At 42.4% G+C, this 19,661-nt stretch overlaps 1 pseudogene; it reads left to right on the top strand.

Moving 5' to 3' along the window:
* The first annotated feature begins 4,551 nt into the window (after window positions 1–4,551).
* On the top strand, window positions 4,552–19,304 carry LOC135541910 (6-phosphofructo-2-kinase/fructose-2,6-bisphosphatase 4-like; annotated as a pseudogene).
* The last annotated feature ends 357 nt before the right edge of the window (window positions 19,305–19,661 follow it).

A 19,661-nucleotide genomic window follows, 5' to 3' on the forward strand; every position in this document is an offset into this window, starting at 1 on the left:
TATCATCAAAGTGGGCAAAGAAGGTGTTTAGCTTGTCTGGAAGCAAGACATCGGTGTCCATGACATGGTTGGTTTTCTTTTTGTAGTCCATAATTACCTGTAGACCCTGCCACATATGTTATGTGTCTGGGCCGTTGAATTGCAACTCCATTTTGTCCCTATACTAACATTTAGCTTGTTTGATTGCCTTGCGGAGGGAATAACTACACTGTTTATATTCGGCCATATTCCCCGACCTCTTTCCATGGTTGAATGTGGTGGTTTGCTCTTTCAGTTGTGCGTGTATTCCGCCATCTATCCACGGTTTCTGGTTGGGGTAGGTTTTAATAGTCACAGTGGGTACAACATCTTCTGTGCACTTCCTAATAAACTCACTCACAGAGTCAGCTTATAAATCAATGTTATTGTCTGAGGCTTCCTGGAACATTTTCCAGTCCAAGTGATCAAAACAATCTTGAAGCGTGGATTCCGATTGGTCAGACCAGCGTTGAATGGTTCTAGTCACGGCTACATCCTGTTTCAGTTTCTGCCTATAGGATGGTATGAGCAAGATTAAGTCGTGGTCGGTTATACATGGCTGTGACTCGGCATTTAATTGTAAGGAATTCTAGATCGGGTGAACAAAAGGATTTGAGTTCCTATATGTTGTTATTGTTAAACCATGAGTCGTTAATCATGAGGCATACACCTCCGCCCTTCTTCTTACCAGAGAGATGACGGCGCTACGCATGAAGAAACACGGTGGCTATACCATCTCTGACAGCATATCCCGAGTGAGCCATGTTTCCGTGAAACAGAGAATGTTACAATCTCTGATGCTTCTCTGGAAGGCTAATCATGCCCTAATTTCATCTACCTTGTTGTCTAGAAACTGGACATTGGCGACAAATATGCTCGGAAGCGGTGAACGGTGTGCTCGCTTTCTAAGTCTGACCAGGAGGCTGCTCCGTCTGCCTCTCCTGCGGCGATGACGTTGTTTTGGTTCAGCCTCTGGAATTAGATCCAATGTCCAGGGTGGAGGTCCAAACAAAGGATCCCTTCGGGAAAGATGTATTCCTGGTCATAATATTGGTAAGTTGACGTCGCTCTGAAATCCAATAGTTTTTCCCGGCTGTATGTAATAACACTTAAGATTTTCTGGGCTAACAATGTAAGAAATAATACATAAACAAATTACTGCATAGTTTCTTAAGGACTAGAAGCGAGTCAACCATCTTTGTAGTGATCATAGCTTTTGTAGTTTGAAAGCTATGATCACACAACACAATGCCACAGATGTATCAAGTTTTGAGGGAGCCTGCAATTGGCATGCTGACTGCAGAAATGTTCCACCAGAGCTTTTGCCAGAGAACTTACTGTTAATTTCTCTACCATAAGTCACCTCCACTGTCATTTTGAAGAATTTGGCAGTACATCAAACCAGCCTCATAACTGAAAACCATGTGTAACCACTGAGACCAGCCACCCAGACAGCTGTTGAAACTGAGGAGTATTTCTGACCCCTTTTGTGGGGGAAAACTTTTTTGATTGGCTGGACCTGGCTCCCAAGTGCACCCCTGCCTAGTCATCTGAAATCCATAGATTTACAGTTCATATAAGGAAATCAGTCAATTGAAATAAATAAATTAGACCGTAATCTATGGATTTCACATGACAGGGAATACAGATATGCATCTCTTGGTCTCAGATACCTTAAAAAGAGAGGCGTGGATCACAAACCAATCAGTATTTAGTGTGACCACCGTTTGCCTCATACAGCGTGACACATCACCTTTGCATAGAGTTGATCAGGCTGTTGATGGTGGCCTGTGCAATGTTCAGCCGACTTACCAGAAGCCCGATTTAGTCATTTTAAATGTACATACAGATTATACCCATCCACAACAAAAACATTTAGTCTCGGAGGAAACACCATATACCTGGTGACCGTGTCAGCGTGCATGCGCCTCGCCCGCCACAGGAGTTGCTACAGCATGATGGGACAAGGACATCCTGGCTGGGAAAAACCCTCCCATAACTCTTGACGACTCTGGGCCAATTGTGCAACGCCTCATGGGTCTCCTGGTCGCGGCCGGCACGAGTCTTGACCCAGCATCTGTAGAAACGCAGTTTGCACTGCAACTCAGTGTCTTAGACCGCTGCCACTCAGGAAGTTCCATTCACAAAGATTTGAATGTATATCGATTGCATTGCACAAAGTATCAAAATACTCAAATACTACACAGGACTCTTTAAAGAATTTAATTGAAATGTTAATTGTATTTTTTTTATCACAGAAACAATGAGGAAAATATGGACGAATAAATAAATAATTAAATGTTAATTAATTATATAAAGCAGCCTGTAAATCATCTGCCAGAATGTAGCCCCAATTGGTCCGAGCCCCAAGTAATACATTTGGGCCAGATAATTCACATGGGAAATTGCCCTGAGCTCAATCCCTGCATCCTAGCCATAAGTAGTACTGGCGTCCCAGACTCGGGGCCACATGACGTTGGCCGAGTGCCACTGCTCTCAGACGAAATCGGCCCAGATCCACTGTGCTAGCTGGGTCCAGACCTCCTTTATTAGAGAACTGACTTTTTGTGTTTGTGAGACTTATTTTTCCAGATGAAGTCAAGAAAGGTCTTGTTGATCTCTTTACAGGTAGAAGGATTTACAAATAAAGGGGTACACAAAGCGAGCGTGACTATTGCCAGTAAGCAAACGCCTCACGTTATCGAAACCCTGACCAGTGTTTGATTAACAATCAACACAAGTCGAAAACAATAATGCAAATGAGGAAACTAAATAGCAAAATTAAGCATTTGAATTAAACTACACAAAGTATAGAAAAGCATTGCCAATTGAGAATTTGTTTTATTTTTGGGTTGTCACAATTCATGCTACCACAACAAGGAAATGAAATGACAAACATGAGAAATGATTTGTCATTTAAGCGTTTACATTTTTTTTATGTGTCACTGTTGTACTGGACAGTACCATGGAAATAATCTCAAATGCACTTGCTATTTATTTGTCTAATTAGCAGACAAGCATACTAAATCATGAAAATTATAATGCAATATCTTTTTGGCCTTTCAGTTTGAATTTTGTCACATAAAAATGCATACCTATTTAGGAAAATAAAATTCAAACATGATATTGATTGATCATTTGCATCTCTAATTAGGTTTCGGCAGCGAAGCGCTTCCATATAGTAAATGTTCCTGGGTGGCTCTGAGGGAATAAGTGGGTAGACAGCCCCGCCTAGTGTTTTTACGAAGTACAGTTTGTCGCAAAGGAATGACACAAGGGGGCGCAGTGATTCCCCTGCTCTGAAAGTGAGTCCCCAACTTTGGAAACTGTATGCTATATTCCATCAACCTTCCTTCTGTAGAACTTTGTGTCGATTTGGCCAATAAAACAACAACACTGTTTAAAAGCTGTTTTTATCCTATTGCTACAATTCAAAACACAGACCGACTGTTATATAGTTGCATAATAAACGTGTTTTAATTCACTTTATCCACCATCTTTGTGGCCAACCGGCGTGATTATGAGTTTCCCTACTCACTAATTGCCATTGAAACATAGTTGATTAAAAGCTGACCGAATGCTGTAAATAACCAGTGAATCTACAGTATGCTATGCATTATGTGTTGTGTTGTCCCATGTGCGTTGCATGTGAACAGCAGAAGACTTGTTTTTCAAAGAAACTCGTGTGAGTTAACGTGCAGTAGCTACATTTACATTACATTACATTTAAGTCATTTAGCAGACGCTCTTATCCAGAGCGACTTACAAATTGGTGTATCTGACATCTGACATCCAGTGGAACAGCCACTTTACAATAGTGCATCTAAATCATTTAAGGGGGGGGGGGGGTGAGAAGGATTACTTATCCTATCCTAGGTATTCCTTGAAGAGGTGGGGTTTCAGGTGTCTCCGGAAGGTGGTGATTGACTCCGCTGTCCTGGCGTCGTGAGGGAGTTTGTTCCACCATTGGGGGGCCAGAGCAGCGAACAGTTTTGACTGGGCTGAGCGGGAACTTTTATAAGTCTTCCTATATAAGATGACTTTTTATATGAATGTATATAATTTAAGCCGAGGCCTGTAGGCTGAACCAGACATTGGCATTCCCTTTTCAAGTGATCATTGGACAAGAACATAATACACACACACACTTAGATGCTCTGTTAATTAAAGATCATTTTCATAGAAATGTTAATAAGCAGAAAATAAATTACAGCGTTTTGTTTACCTTTATTAAATGGTCATAAACGTAGCCAACTAGCCTTGTCCCAGATCTATTTGTGGTCTTGCCTATTCCATTGCTGTCCTTGTTATGAAAAACATGTTTGGCATGCTCGCACAAACAGGCACCGGGCTATAAATCACAACTATTGAAATCTGATCATCTAAAGGTGTAGTCAGTGCTGCTTGCACGAAGAACCGTGGTGTCCGGAATTTATGAATATTTCACACCAGTTGATGCGCTCAGCGTAGAGACATTACGGTAATAATATACGTCTGATGTTCGTCAGCCGATATGACATCCATCCCCTCGCAGCTCTGTTGCGCAGACCAGCCCGCATTACGTACCACTTCTGTCGCTTAGAAACGGGGCATGGTGCAGCAACCAAAATGACTTCCAACGAAGATGTCATGATGGCAACATCACCCCGCGAGCTTACTCAGAACCCGCTAAAGAAAATATGGATGCCATGTAAAAACGGGCTACCTGAAAAGCACATTTCACAGAGAAGGGGTAAGTTGCCTTGGCAGGCTTGTGCCAACAGCGCACAATGGGCGCAACGGAGGCGTACAGCAGATACACATGATTTTAAGACATTTTTATATTTTGTTGGCCTAACATTACCTCATGGAACTTAGATATTCATATTTTTATACGCACACTGCGGCGTTGCGCAACCTGACCAGGTTCTTGTGCGCTCAACATTTTCTCCAAGGGTGCAACGTTGCAGCATTTCGTCTCTAATGATTAGACTTTTAAAGATGTTTTTCTTGGTGTTACAATTGTCAAACGTTGTTTATTAATGCCAATTATGCGATTGCACATGGCCTACTACGGTATCGAACTGGTAAGGAAGCTCTGTGTTGAATTTGACAAGGAAGATGACAATGCGCCCATTTGCCCGTCACCACACAACCCAACCATGTCCATGTACAATACAACAAGGTTATTTTATTAACTATGGATTGTTAAACATAATTTGAGCTACTGTTCACAGTGAAGGCGACATGGAACTGACATAGCACAGGAGCGCCTGATTATGTATCATTATTTGTTTGTTTGGACCCCCGCCTGTCCATGGCCCAGCAGCATTTAGAAGGGACTGGTAAACTATCAATATACGTTGCTGTTATTGTTGCGCCGCAAAATAACAGCCAGCCGAACTACTAAAGTCCAACATACAGATTCACTCCTGTGCCAACCGTGATTGGCCCAGCGGATTTTATGAAGAAAATGTCCTTGGGGGGCATTATTTATGGGGATGATTAATTTATGGGGATGATTACGCTGCAGACTTGGTTTGTCTCCCTCGCTGTGGAATTCGGATTACTTTTCGCTGAGTCAACTAAGTGTTCAATCAATAGTGCTTGGGATCTGTAGTCTTTTAGGGTTGATTTGTTCCCTGTTCTTATTATAGGTTAGTGGTCCTCACCCTAAAAAAACTACACTGTCTCCCACTGAACTATTCCAGATGCTTCCTTGTGCTGAGCTCGAGACTCTTCCTCTTTCAGGTGCAGACACTGCAGATTTCAGAGGTGATTTTCTCCCCCATTGGCTTGTATATTTGGCACAGTAATGAGAAAGGAGAAAGGAGAACAAAGAACCATGCCAGGCTTTGTGTGATTTCACTAATCCAGCCCCCCAATCCTAGCCAATAGGGCCACTGGGGGGGCTTACAATGGTTGAGGAGGGATAGCCAGTTAGCAGCCAGATTTTATAGTACAGTAGACTACTTCTCCCTCTGTTTTGAAGGGGGCCACATAATTACTTTTATCAAACTAGGTTATTAGTGGAGCAGTTGGTCAGTGTTTTATGCTGTGTCACTCTATTTGAACTTTGGTTGACTGTTTCACTTAAGCCTAACCAGGTGACCACTGAAACTTGGTTATTCTGAGATCACCAGATAGTATGCCTGTGTGCAGTCTGATCACACTGAGGAGGAGCATCAAGTCTTTTTGCTATTTACCCTAGTTTAAAGGTGCAATATGCAGAAGTCGCTCTGCAATTTCTTGGTTGCTAAAATTCTAATGGTTCACCTAATTTCAATTTATGTGACAAAACAAGCAAGAGAATCATTGTACCATCTAAACTGTTGTGAAATATATTTTCATTAACCAAAAATATTGTATTTTCAGCTTTTTGAATCTGGTGTAAAAAAAAATGAAAGTAAAAGACACAAATGTAAAAATCTCTAAATAACTTAAGAATGGGGTTTAAACACTGTTTCCCATGCTTGTTCAATAAACATTAATGAACATACCTGTGTAACGGTTGTTAAGACACTAACAGCTTACAGACGGTGGCAATTAAGGTCACAGTATTGAAAACTTAGGACACTAAAGCTCTATAAAAACACCAACAGAAAGATGCCCAGGGTTGCTGCTGTTAACATGCCGTGGCATGCTGCAAGGAGGCATGAGGACTGCAGATGTGGCCAGGACAATAAATTGCAATTTCCGTACATATTGCAGCTTTAATTACATCTGGAAGTGTGTGTGTGTGTGTGTGTGTGTGTGTGTGTGTGTGTGTGTGTGGGTGTGTGTCTCACAGCTTCACCAGCTCTTCCAAAGACATTGTCTGCTTGACTTGCTCTTAGATATGTGAGCGATTTTCCTAGAGTCCCTCTGTCAACAACACAAAAGGCTTAATCATGCCTACTGCTCCTCTCTGCTCTACTTTCTCCTCTTTCCTCATTTGGCCAATTCGTTCTTCTTTCCACCTGCTTCTCCAGACTCTGGTATCTAACAGGTCATGGCTTTTATGGAGTGGCTGATCTCAAGTCAGTCCTTAAGTGTTTGGCAGTGTTCATGACACAGCATCTCTAATGTTTTTTGGGGATTTTCACAACATGTAATCCATAGAAGGGTCCTTTTTTTGGTGGGGGGAGGGGGACATTTGTATCTTAAAGTGATACGTCGAGATTTTGGATACTTCAAGACTTTATCTACTTCCCCATTGTCAGATGAACTTGTGGATACCATTTATGTCTCTGTGTCCAGTATGAAAGAAATGAAAGGTAGTTTTGCAAGTCAATGCTAACTAGCGTTAGCGCAATGACTGGAAGTCTATGGGTATCTGCTAAATGACCAAATCCCAAAGTATCCTTTTTAAAGCATAATTGAGAAATTATGACTATAAATTTGATATTGAAATATATAAAATAACTCTAGTTTTGGCAAATTGTTCAATATATTGTTGAACATAATATATTCTACGGGCATATCAAAGTTCCAGAGTGGGATCTCTGCTAGTTTTAAAGAGATGCTGAACATGCCAATTGGCACATGTTTTTCTGTTAGAAAAATGAGATGCGTTTCCTGACTGATTCCGCATTTAGGTTAATGATGTTTGTCTCCCATGCTTTAAGATACAAAGGACCCTTCTATGGATGACATTTTGTGGAAATCCCCCAAAATCATGCTAAACTCAGCAAAAAAAGACATGTCCCTTTTTCAGCACCCTGTCTTTCAAAGGTCATTTGTAAAAATCTCTAAATAACTTCACAGATCTTCATTGTAAAGGGTTTAAACACTGTTTCCCATGCTTGTTCAATAAACAATTAATGAACATACACCTGTGTAACGGTTGTTAAGACACTAACAGCTTACAGACGGTAGGCAATTAAGGTCACAGTATTGAAAACTTAGGACACTAAAGAGGCCTTTCTACTGACTCTGAAAAACACCAACAGAAAGATGCCCAGGGTTCCTGCTCATCTGCGTGAACATGCCGTAGGCATGCTGCAAGGAGGCATGAGGACTGCAGATGTGGCCAGGACAATAAATTGCAATTTCCGTACTGTGAGACGCCTAAGACAGCGCTACAGGGAGACAGGATGGACAGCTGATCATCCTCGCAGTGGCAGACCATGTGTAACAACACCTGCACAGGATCGGTAAATCCAAACATCACACCTGCGGGACAGGTACAGGATGGCAACAACAACTGCCCGAGTTACACCAGGAACGCACAATTCCTCCATCAGTGCTCAGACTGTCCACAATAGGCTGAGAGAGGCTGGACTGAGGGCTTTGTAGGCCTGTTGTAAGGCAGGTCCTCACCAGACATCACCGGCAACAACATTGCCTATGGGCACAAATCCACCATCGCTGGACCAGACAGGAAAAGTGCTCTTCACTGACGAATCACGGTTTTGTCTCACCAGTGGTGGTCGGATTCACGTTTATCGTCAAAGGAATGAGCGTTAGACCGAGGCCTGTACTCTGGAGCGGGATCGATTTGGAGGTGGAGGGTCCGTCATGGTCTGGGCCGGTGTGTCACAGCATCATCGGACTGAGCTGGTTGTCACTGCAGCCAATCTCAATGCTGTGCGTTACAGGGAAGACATCCTCCTCCCTCATGTGGTACCCTTCCTGCAGGCTCATCCTGACATGACCCTCCAGCATGACAATGCCACCAGCCATACTGCTCGTTCTGTGTGTGATTTCCTGCAAGACAGGAATGTCCTTGTTCTGCCATGGCCAGCGAACAGCCCGGATCTCAATCCCATTGAGCAAGTCTGGGACCTGTTGGATCGGAGGGTGAGGGCTATGGCCATTCCCCCCAGAAATGTCTGGGAACTTGCAGGTGCCTTGGTGGAAGAGTGAGGTAACATCTCACAGCAAGAACTGGCAAATCTGGTGCAGTCAATGAGGAGACGCAGTGGGTGACTTAATGCAGCGGGTGGCCCCACCAGATACTGACACTTACTTTTGATTTTGCCCCCTTTTTGTTCAGGGACACATTATTCAATTTCTGTTAGTCACATGTCTGTGGAACTTGTTCAGTTATGTTTCAGTTGTTGAAAATAAACGCAGTTGACAGTGAGAGGACGTTTCTTTTTTTGCTGAGTTTGTTTTTGTTTCATCAACAAATCACCTAGTGTATACAAGTATCTGTTTGCATCTGCTTACCTTTTCTGAAATGATACAACAAAACTACTCCATCCAGTCTCCACCTTTATTAAGGTCTGAGTTGTTGATTAGATTCTGCATTAATGGATCACGGTCTCATTTGATTCAACGACAGACTGTACCATCCACTGACATTCACTGTGTTTGTGTACAATAGTCATTCAACTTTTTGTCTCTCTTCCTATTTTTCCCCCCTATTTTTCTGTATCTCCTCTCTCTCTCTCAGTATGTATGACCAACTGTCCCACCCTTATTGTGACAGTTGGCCTCCCAGCCAGAGGTAAGACCTACATCTCCAAGAAGCTGACCCGCTATCTCAACTGGATTGGTGTGCCAACCAAAGGTACCAATTCAAGCTATCTCATTAGCTGTCTCTTTTGAGGTCACACACACACACACACACACACACACAGGAAATAGGGTTTACTGATAGTATGTCTGTGTTGTTTAGAGTTCAACGTGGGTCAGTACAGGAGAGAGTGTGTGAAGATCTACAAGTCCTTTGAGTTTTTCCGTCCAGACAATGAAGAGGGCTGAAGATCAGGAGGTGAGGCTGGATGAGGGGTTTTGGAATGAGCTGAACAGGTCAAGTTAGGCCTAAACCCACCACTCTATTTACTTCTATCTCATTACAGACCAAAGTTGCAGGGAATGTACTCTTTATTGGTCTTTTTAATAGGCAGAGACTGTTGAAAAAACAAAGTTGTATTTACATTCATATCTACATTTTGACCAGTTGCTTTACATTAGTGGAGTTTGAATTCAGTTCATTCTCGTAGATCTTTACCTACAGTGTCACTTTCTGGTCATCTTTTTGATTCTGTTGTGTATGTGTCCACCCATAGGCAGTGTGCACTGACAGCGCTGAATGATGTGCGCCAGTACCTGAGTGTGGAGGCGGGCCAGGTGGCGGTAAGTAGAGTAGATCCTAGTATGACTACCAGTCTGTTTAGCTATCATTTCACTTCTTGGCACGCCTTGTCCTGATAAACATAAGACACAGAGTACTTGGAGTGGAATGTTAGATAAACAGACTGGACCCAGGTTAGATCCACAGTGACTTAAGTGTGGCTCATGATCGGTTTGTGAATGAGGATGTTGATGATTGGGGGAAAAGGGTGCACAGTAAATGTAATTCAAATCACATTTTATTTGTCAAATGCTCCGAATACAACCGGTGTAGACCTTACCGTGAAATGCTTATTTACAAGCCCTTAACCAACAATGCAGTTCAAGAAAGATTGAGATTGTGTCATCTGTTGAGACGGTATGCAATTTGGAGTGGGTCTAGAGTTTCCGGGTTTTCTGAGGTCTTGGCGATTACTTTTGATGGCGATTATTTTTGATTTTCCCATAATGTCAAGCAAAGAGGCACTGAGTTTGAAGGTAGGCCTTGAAATGCATCCACAGGTACACCTCCAATTGACCCAATGATGTCAATTAGCCTATCAGAAGCTTCTAAAGCCATGACAACATTTTTGGGAATTTTCCATGCTGTTTAAAGGCACAGTCAATTTAGTGTATGTAAACTTCTGACCCACTGGAATTGTGATACAGTGAAATAATCTGTCTGTAAACAATTGTTGTTACAATTACTTGTGTCATGCACAAAGAAGATGTCCTAACCAACTTGCCAAAACTATAGTTTGTTATCACGAAATTTGTGGAGTGGTTGAAAAACGAGTTTTAATGACTCCAACCTAAGTGTATGTAAACTTCCAACTTCAACTGTCATACAGACTCGGCCACGGAAAGGTTGAAAATGTCAGTGAAGACACTTGCCAGTTGGTCCGCCCGCGCATGCTTTAAGTACATGTCCTGGTAATCCGTCTGGCCCCGTGGCTTTGTGAATGTTGACATGTTTTAAAGGTCTTGCTACCAAGAGCGTGATCACACAGATGTCCGGAACGGCTGGTGCTCTCTTGCATGCTTCAGTGTTGCTTGCCTCGAAGCGAGCATGAAAGGCATTTAGCTCGTCTGGTAGGCTTGCGTCACTGGGCAGCTCGCGGCTGGGTTTCCCTTTGTAGTCTGTAGTAGTTTAAGCTCTGCCACATTCGATGAAGGTCGGAGCCAGTGTAGTAGGATTCAATCTTAGTCCTGTATTGATGCTTTGCCTGTTTGATGGTTTGTGATGGTTCGAGGGCGTAGCGGGATTTCTTATAAGCGTCCGGATTAGTGTCCCGCTCCTTGAAAGCGGCAGTTCTAGCCTTTAGCTCGGTGCAGATGTTCCCTGTAATCCATGGCTTATGGTTGGGATATGTACTTATGGTCACTGTGGGGAAGAATTAATCGATGCACTTATTGATGAAGCCGTCGACTGAGGTGGTATACTCCTAGATGCCATTGGACGAATCCAGGAACATATTCCGGTCTGTGCTAGCAAAACAGTCCTGTAGCATCCGCTTCATCTGACCACTTCCATATTGACTGAGTGACTTGTACGGCCTCCTTTAGTTCATGTAGGCTACTTTGCAAGAAATAACCTTGTGTACCCTTTTCCCACTATTGATCTTCAGTCTACAGTACTTGTTTTGAGTTTGCACCGCAACTCATATACATGTTCATGGTTTGCTTGGTGCTCCCAGGACTCTTAACCTGAATGTAATGAGGATGTTGTGACTGACTGGAGTTTGGCCTTGATTGCCTCAGGTGTTTGATGCCACGAACACCACACGGCAGAGGAGAGGGACCATCACCAGGTTTGCAGAACAGAACGGCTTTAAGGTATGGAACCCCAGATTCAGACATTAGTATCTGTAGTTATTGTCTGTTTGTGGGATTCACTACTTTTCTTATAGTGTACAGTGTACTTCACTGTAGTGTATTTTATACTGAATCTTCATTTTCATCCTCCCAGGTGTTCTTTGTGGAGTCTGTGTGTGAAGACCCTGATGTCATTGCGGAGAACATAGTGGTGTGTGTTATCTCTGCTATCTTTCCACATTGTATGTCGGCCACTAGTTATGTAAAATATCAGACATGATTGCGCAGGAAATTCAAGACTTCTGCTTTGATATTTTATATTCCTGTAAGACAGGCCTCCTGATTTTTATAATTTCTACCATCTTTATGTTGACATGCCCTGGCTAACTTTCAGAAATGATGCGAGATAGCTGTTTTTCAGTTCTGACTAGAGGGAGTACAGCTACGACCGGAAGTTACTTTTCCAAAGCTGGTTAGAATAATTTACGCAGCAGGTTAGGATAATTAACGTGGCAGGTTGGGAGACTTGGGTTAAGGTTAGGAAAAGGGTTAGGATTAGCTAAAATGCTCTCCTAGCATGCTCTTTCTCTATTTCTCTTGACTCATTTCCTCTTCCTGTTTTTATTTCCTGTCTGTCTGTGCAGCAAGTGAAGCTGGGTAGTCCTGACTACATAGACTGTAATACAGAAGAGGTCGTTGAGGATTTCATGAAGAGGATCAAGTGCTATGAGAACTCTTACCAGCCACTGGATGAGGTTCTAGACAGGTGAGTGAGTACACACACACACACATACATACACTAGTGGTTTCAGAATACTCTTTAACAATATATTGGACAGGTGAGAATACACATGGACAAGGTCCGCAGTCATTTAACAGCCTCACACTGCTAATAAATCTGATAGTCACCCATACCCCCCCCCCCCCCCCAGGGATCTGTCCTACATCAAGATAATGGATGTGGGCCGGAGGTACCTGGTGAACCAGGTCCAGGACCACATCCAGAGCCGGATCGTCTACTACCTGATGAACATCCACATCACACCACGCTCCATCTACCTGTGTCGCCATGGAGAGAGTGACCACAACGTCAAGGGACGCATCGGAGGAGACTCTGGCCTGTCTGGCAGGGGCAAGGAGGTGTTTGTTTGTATGTGTCTGTCCATCTATTCATAATAGAAATATATACTGCATGTAACGTCATTATTTCTCTCCCTGCCTGTTGGTCAGTTTGCAAAGTGTCTGGAGAAGTTCATCCAAGAGCAGAACATTAAAGATCTGAAGGTGTGGACCAGCCAGATGAAGAGGACCATCCAGACAGCTGAGGCTGTGGCTGTGCCCTACGAGCAGTGGAAGGCTCTCAACGAGATAGATGCTGTATGTGTTTGTATGTGTGTGCAAATGTTTGTTTCTATTTTGGCTATTGGTATTATATTTTGTTTGTATATATTATTTAATAGATTATAGATCTATCTAAGATTATTCTCTGCGTCAGTCAATGTGATTGACGGTTACCATGTCTCCTAAATTTACTGTTAAACAGGCTTGTTGTTTTGTTTTCTCTCCCTCTTTCAGGGTGTGTGTGAGGAGATGATGTATGAGGAGATCCAGGGACATTTCCCTCAGGAGTTTGCACTGAGAGACCAGGACAAATACCGCTACCGCTACCCTAAAGGAGAGGTGAGTCCATCACAGCACCAATTCTCTCTCTCTCTCTCTCTCTCTCTCTCTCTCTGTCTCTCTGTCTCTCTCACTCTCTCTCTCTCTCTCTGTCTCTCTGTCTCTCTCTCTCTCTGTCTCTCTGTCTCTGTCTCTCTCTGTGTCTCTCTCTCTCTGTCTCTCTCACTCTCTGTCTCTCTCACTCTCTCTCACTCTCTCTCACTCTCTCTCACACTTTTTGCGTGTGTTAAAACCTGTTATGGCTGCAGTCCTCCTATCGGGATAAGTGTCATCAACAACTGCTGAATAGCATAGCGCTACATACAATAAATATTACTATAAATATTTATATTCATGAAATCACAAGTGCAATATAGGAAAACACAGCTTAGCCTTTTGTTAATCCACCTGTTGTGTCAGATTTTGAAATTATGCTTTACAGCGAAAGAAATCCAAGCGTTTGTGTAAATTTATCGATAAACATTAAGTACACTTAGCATCAGGTAGCTCGGTCACGAAAATCAGAAAAGCAATCAAATGAATCATTTACCTTTGATCTTTGGATGTTTTCACTCACGAGACTCCCAGTTACACAATAAATGTTCCATTTGTTCCATAAAGATGATTTTTATATCCAAGATACCTTCGTTTGTTTGTTGCGTTATGTTCAGAAATCCACAGGAAAGAGCGGTCACGACAGCGCAGACGAAAATTCCAAATAGTTTCCATTATGTCCACAGAAACATGTCAAACGTTTTTTATAATCAATCCTCAGGTTGTTTTTAAAATTATATAATTGATAATATATCAACCGCAAATGTCTTTCACAGTAGGAGAGGGGAAAACAATGGCTGTCTAAATTCTGTTGCGCAAGCAAAACTCGTGTGACTACTTGACGCGATGTTATTGTTCTGGCTCATTTTTGAAAATAAAAGCCTGAAACTATGTCTGAAGACTGTTGACACATTGAGGAAGCGATAGGAAAAGGAATCTGGTTCATATCCCTTTAAATCCAGCAAAGGGAGGCTATGGAACATGGAGTTAAAAATAGAAGCCACTTCCTGTTTTGATTTTCCTCAGTTCTGTTATACTCACAGACAATATTTTGACAGTTTTGGAAACTTTAGAGTGTTTTCTATTCAATACTAATAATAATATGCATATATTAGCAACTGAGACTTAGGAGCTTGCCGTTTTCAATGGGCACCTTTTCATCCAAGCTACTCAATACTGCCCCTGCAGCCATATGAAGTTAACAGGCCTCTGCTTGTTCCCTCAGTCCTATGAGGACCTGGTGCAGCGTCTGGAGCCAGTCATCATGGAGCTGGAAAGGCAGGAGAACGTCCTGGTCATCTGTCACCAGGCTGTCATGCGCTGCCTGCTCGCTTACTTTCTGGATAAGAGCGCAGGTAGCGTATATTTCTTCAAATCCTTTTTACATCAGCAGATGTCACAAAGTGCTTATACAGAAACTAATCCTAAAACCCCAAACAGCAAGCAATGCAGGCGTAGAAGCGCGGCGGCTAGGAAAAACTCCTAGAAAGGCAGGAACCTAGGAAGGAACCAGGCTTGGGGGGGGGGGGCAGTCCTCTTCTGGCTGTGCCAGTGGAGATTATAGGAGTACATGGCAATTAAGGCCAGATTGTTCTTCAAGATGTTCAAATGTTCATAGATGACCAGCAGGGTCAAATAATATTCAGTGGTTGTATCAGTAGAGAGTGGGAGAGGTTGAGAGCGCGGGGGAGAGGTTGAGAGCGCGGGGGAGAGGTTGAGAGCGCGGGGGAGAGAGGTCGAGAGAGGGAGAGGTTGAGAGAAGGGTCGAGAGAGGGGTCGAGAGAGCGAGAGAGAGGGGTCGAGAGAGCGAGAGAGGGGGGTCGAGAGAGCGAGAGGGGGGTCGAGAAAGAGAGAGGGGGGTCGAGAGGAAAAGAGAAAGAGAGGGGGTCGAGAGAAAGAGAGAGCGAGTGGGGGGGGGTGGAGGGAGGGGTCAGCCAGGCGTCACCAGGCCAGGTATTACGCCCCAGTGACCAGGGGGACTGGGGAAGGCAAGGGGTCAAAAGGGCAGGTAATACGCCCCAGTATGACAGCTTCATTTATACTATAAAATGAACATTTTTCAGAGTGAGTGTTCTGCATGTCCTGTTCACCTGTCATGATCAGATAAGCATTGGTATAGGATTGCATTAGCTCTAATACAACTAAATTGAATCTATTTAGGCATCGTTGTCCGTTCTGTTTTTGTTTTTCAGAGGAGCTGCCTTACCTGAAGTGCCCTTTGCACACTGTACTGAAGCTGACACCTGTGGCTTATGGTGAGTATACTATTGTCAATAACTGCATTAAAAGTGTATTAGTAACACAGCATAAGAGTTCAGTGACATGCTTTATTCCATGTATATTTACTCCAATGACATGTATTCATCCCTTGGATTCGGATCACCTGGATACTTTTAATCCAGTACCACTGTTTAAATGTACAGTAGTAGTGTTAGTCCAGGATTCAATCAGGTCAGCGTTAACCCGCGGTAACTGGCAATCACATAGCATGTCGTTGTTTTTGTTTAGGCAATGTAGGATCTGTCAAATCCACAAACGGCTCCTGGCATTATACCTATCGCAGACATTTCCATTGGATGCACATTGGTAGTCACATTAGTAGAAATCTCAAGTAGCCGTGTTACAAGTTCAAACACTGGAATGTGTGATGTTATCTACTCCTTCGTTAGGCTGATGTAAATCCTTATTATTTAATGATATTCAATTTGAGTGTAATTGCTTCTACAGTCCCTTCAGAAAGTGTTCAGATCCCTTGACTTTTTCCACATTTTGTTACTTTACAGCCTTATTCTAAAATGGATTAAGTAAATAACAATCCTCAGCAATCTACACACAATAACCCCTAATGACAGAGCAAAAACTGTTTTTTAGTCATTTAGCAAATGTACTAAAAATAAAAAACAGATCCCTTATTTACATAAGCATTCAGACCCTTTGCTATGAGACTCGAAATTGAGCTCAGGTGCATCCTGTTTTCATTGGTCATCCTTGAGATGTTTCTACAACTGGATTGGAGTCCACCTGTGGTAAATTCAATTGATTGGGCATGATTTAGAAGGCACACACCTGTCTATAAGGTCCCACAGTTGACAGTGAATGTCAGAGCAAAAACCAAGACATGAGGTCGAAAGGAATTGTCCGTAGAGCTCCGGGACAGGATTGTGTCGAGGCACAGATCTGGGGAAGGATACAACATCTTTTGGGCAGCATTGAAGGTCTCTAAGAACAGTGGCTTCCATCATTCTTAAATGAAGGAAGTTTGGAACCACCAAGACTTCCTAGAGCTGGCCACCTGGCCAAACTGAGAAATCGAGGGAGAAGGGCCTTTGTCAGGGAGGTGACCAAGAACCCAATAGTTACTGACAGAGCTCTAGAGTTCCTCTATGGAGATGGGAGAAACTTCCAGAAGGACATCCATCTCTGCAGCACTCCACCAGTCAAGCCTTTATGGTTGAGTGGCCAGACGGAAGCCACTCTTCAGTAAAAGGCACATGACAGACTGGGAGACTAGTCAGGATCGAGGGAAATATGCACAGAGCAAAGTACAGAGAGGTCCTTGATAAAAACCTGCTCCAGAGGAACTCAGACTAGGGTGAAGGTTCACCTTCCAACAGGACAACAACCCTAAGCACACAGCCAAGACAACACAGGAGTGTCTTTGAGACAAGTCTCTGAATGTCCTTGAGTGGCCCAGCCATAGCCCGGACTTGATCCCGATCGAACATCTCTGGAGAGACCTGAAAATAGCTGTGCAGCAACGCTCCCCATCCAACCTGACAGAGCTTGAGAGGATCTGCAGAGAATATTAGGAGAAACTCCCCAAATACAGTTGTGCCAAGCTTGTAGTGTCATACACAAAAAGGCTTGATGCTGTAATCACTGCCAAAGGGGCTTCAAGAAAGTATTAAGTTAAAGGTCTGAATACTTATGTAAATGTGATATTTATATATTTTTTTGTAATTAAATTTGCAAAAAAATCTAAACCTGTTTTTGAATTGTCATTATGGATTGATGTCGGGGAAAAAAACAATTGAATCAGTTTTTAAAAATTAGGCTGTAGCAAAATGTGGAAAAAGTATAGCCTACATTTTCTCATTCTTAACTTCTAACGTGGGTGGGATGGGTGTGGCTTCGTGACAAAGAACACAAGAAGAGTTGCTTACTAATTTGACATCTCCAGCGCTGTTAAACCTGCAATTGTTGGTTACTGTGGGGTAACACGGATCTAATTGATCCCTGGCCTTAGTCTATGTATTAAACAGTGTACTGCTGCTGCCCTCTAGTTTTCGGACAAAATAACATAAAAACACATTTGTCCTCAATCTCTTCCCTTTCTATTTCTGTCTCTTACTATTGTTTTGTTTTCTTCTCTTCTTGTCCCTGTAGGCTGTAAAGTAGAGTCTGTCTTTTTGAACGTGGAAGCTGTGAACACCCACAGGGACAGGCCAGAGGTAGGTACCCCAGACAAGTGGCACTCACTGGGCTTGCACTCTAAAACAGAGCGAGTAAGAGGTTCAGGGTCAATTGGACTAACCTTATCTGTGTCCTAGTGCTGACTGATCTCTTTTCATTGTACAGAATGTAGACACTTCACGGATGCCGGAGGAAGCCCTGTTCACAGTCCCCGCCCACCAGTGATTAGGGACAGTGCCCAAGACTACAGAGTGACATCACTCACCATGGCCACTTCCTCTACTCAATCAGCAATCAATCCAAATTCCTCTTTTAATTTGTTCCTTGCAGTGGGATTGGAAAAAAAAACGCATCCAGATCTTTCATTGGACATATTCCTCGTTCAGGTTCACCTCATCTTTCTCTTTTCTTCTGTGCAATGAAAGTCTAGACAACTGGAATCCAGTTCAATGGTGATTTGCCCCACTATCGGGGTATGTGTGAGAGTGTGTGCATGTGAGTGTGTTTTGTATGTGTGTGAGTGTATATGATCAAGATAAGGACAATCTGATTTGAAACCTATTTTAAATACAGGACATATGGCTTTTCATCAAATTGTAGAGTTGAGCTTTTCTGAAATCGTGTCTGTCACAGGTAGCCCAATTCTGATCTTTTTCTACTAATTGGTCTTTTTACCGATCAGATCAACTCTTTTTACAATAATTTGGCAAAAGATCAGAGTTGGGCTGCCTGTGCAGACACAGTCTAAGAACCATATATGTTGACATTGTACATTTCTATTTTAGTGTTTGTCCACCCCATTTAAAAAAATAAATAATAATAATGTATTTGTTGAATTTCCTATTAAACTAACTATTGCATTACAAGTTTGAGGCTGTGATATGCAGACTCTAAAGCGGGGACACAAATTGTAGCTAGTAATTTTTATGTCTGGTATAAAATCAGTCTGTTCCTATAAAGGCAGTTTGCGTATCTATCATTTTCAATTAAGTTAATCTTCATCTAGTTAAAATCTAAAGAGATTGACAAGTTTGTTTCCATGTTGCATCAGTGATATGCTATATCTAGAATGTTTTTATCTATTGTTCAATGTCTACTAGTTAAGGATACTTAAATGTGTAAATGTGTATATTTGTAATGATCACCATAATCAGTTGTCTGTAATGCGTTGAATGTCATTAAATCGCTCACTGGTATTATATAGTTTTAAGCATTTTCAGCATGTCTTGTTTGTTCATTTTGACTTGTTTGTCAACGTGTCAAGAATATGATTCTGTCAATGTAAATATCTACATCATCCAAATGTAATAAATATTTTGAGTTAAGTCTCTTGCTGTTGTCTTCTGCTCAAAGTATTGAACTGTTTTGTGTAGTCTTCACATTTTTCTGCCTTAGTTAAGGACCAGTAGTAAATTACATAATGTACAGTTGAAATCAGAAGTTTACATACACCTTAGCCAAGTACACTTAAACTCAGTTTTTCACAATTCCTGCCATTTAATCCTAGTAAAAATTCCCTGTTTTAGGTCAGTTAGGATCACCACTTCAATTTAAGCATGTGAAATGTCAGAATAATAATAGAGAGAATGATTTATTTCAGCTTTTCTTTCTTTCATCACATTCCCAGTGGGTCAGAAGTTTACAAACTCAATTAGCATTTGGTAGCATTGCCAAAAGCATTG

This window comes from Oncorhynchus masou, chromosome 6 (assembly GCF_036934945.1).
Source record: "Oncorhynchus masou masou isolate Uvic2021 chromosome 6, UVic_Omas_1.1, whole genome shotgun sequence".
Taxonomy (NCBI): Eukaryota; Metazoa; Chordata; class Actinopteri; order Salmoniformes; family Salmonidae; genus Oncorhynchus; species Oncorhynchus masou.